The following is an 898-nucleotide window of genomic DNA, read 5'->3' on the forward strand; positions in this document are numbered from 1 at the left end:
GGCCTGCAGTCCTCCAGGGTGATATTCCTTAGCCAGAACTCCCCCCACACCCCACTCACGTGGGGACAGCTTCCCTCCTTTGCAGGAAGCTTGGCCCTCAGAGCTGCCTTGGGCAGGAGAGGCTTTCAAGAAAGGCAGAACTTAGCGTCAGTTTGCCTGGGAGCTGGCTGAAGGTTTAGAAGCCTCAGCCCACAGCCCAAGTTCCCAATCTTGGAGTGGGGGGATGCTGTCTTCCTTAACAGCTCTGTGATTCCTCAGCCAAGGACTGGGGAGAGAGCAGCCCCTCCCCCAGAGCACTGGCAGCGGCCCCACCCCTGAGCAACAGTCTCCAGTGACCTAATTAAGACTCAGGACAGCCGTCCTCCAGGAGTGCCCAGGTGAGCGCAGTGAACCGAGCTCAGAAACTTAATTACACACACCCTGCTCATCAAAAGCTGGGTGGGAACTTCTTCGCTGGGGAAGTCATAGTCCTCCTTAGGGCAAGAGAGCCAGCCCACCATCTGCCTTGGATCAACTTTTCCCAGAGTAAGGCATTGAAAGTAAGTGGCTGTTTGGAGCCCTTGGTGGTGGTGGTGGTGGGCTGCAATCCTCATGGGTAGGTTTGAAACTACCTGCAGCTCCCTTGAGAGAGTTAAGTCTCAGAAACCCACGGGGCGCTGTGCGTTGCACTGACTCCATGGTGAGCAGACCCACACGAGGCGCTGTGCATCACACTGACTCCATGGGGAGCCAGCACCCCGGAAGCTGGAGGCCCCTCCACAGCCATATTTGCCCCCAGTGTAGCCACTGTAACTGCGGTCCTCATCTGTGTCTGGGTCTCTCAAGGTTTGATTGGTAGTCCTGGGTCCCTCCTGTAAGACCCTATTGGGGGACCTGCCAGTGTTGAGTGGCTCCCACC

This window comes from Echinops telfairi, unplaced genomic scaffold (assembly GCF_000313985.2).
Source record: "Echinops telfairi isolate 266 unplaced genomic scaffold, ASM31398v2 ScPeMD7_7420;HRSCAF=8458, whole genome shotgun sequence".
Lineage (NCBI taxonomy): Eukaryota > Metazoa > Chordata > Mammalia > Afrosoricida > Tenrecidae > Echinops > Echinops telfairi.